Genomic DNA, 629 nt, shown 5'->3' with positions numbered 1-629 from the left:
TAGGGCTGTGACGACGAAATGCTTTCATCCCTGCAGAGCACCTGGAGAACGGTGTGACACAGTGTTAGGTGTTTCAGATATCTGTCAACAACAACAATACAGTTATCCTTACTGGAAAGGAGAGTGCTGTCCGCAGAGCTTGGAACGAGAACTCAGGCATGTGGAGTGCCTGCGTAGTGGGTTTGAAAGACGTGCAGAGGTGCTTGGGAACCGAGGTTTTGGCTAGGGCCGTGCACATGCGGGAGCGGGTGGGATTACTCTTGGAAAGAATGAATGACGGTGGGAGAACCAAAGACAGAGCCTTGAGAAATCCTCCAGCTGAGGGATGAGAGCAATCAAAACAGGAAAGAAAGATCATGATTATCAGTAGGACGTTGCGGTTCTTCAGATGCCGGGGACGGGACTTGTAAAAAGATACTCATGGGTGCTGTGCTCAGCAGAAGGCCTGTGAGGAAGGTACAGGAGGCAGGAAGAAGCCGATAAATCCAGTGCCATTGTCTGTTTGAGTAGATGCATAGGAAGAAGCCATACGAGAGGTTGCGGAAGGCCGGGTTGGGGACAGGGTGGGCACACTAGGGCTGGTGGTTGTGCTGCAGCGTGTGTTTCCGTTATGCGGTTTAATTTGTGGG

At 51.5% G+C, this 629-nt stretch overlaps 1 protein-coding gene across 1 annotated transcript in view; it reads left to right on the top strand.

Annotated features, from left to right (window-relative positions):
* Positions 1–629, top strand: part of REPS2 (RALBP1 associated Eps domain containing 2) — a 174,282-nt gene that overhangs the window by 136,417 nt on the left and 37,236 nt on the right. The gene's annotated exons all lie outside the window — the stretch shown is intronic.

Source organism: Crocuta crocuta, unplaced genomic scaffold (genome assembly GCF_008692635.1).
Source record: "Crocuta crocuta isolate KB4526 unplaced genomic scaffold, BGI_CrCroc_1.0 scaffold657, whole genome shotgun sequence".
NCBI lineage: Eukaryota > Metazoa > Chordata > Mammalia > Carnivora > Hyaenidae > Crocuta > Crocuta crocuta.
Note: the sequence above shows the minus strand (reverse complement) of the source record. Positions and strands in the feature narration are given on the sequence as shown.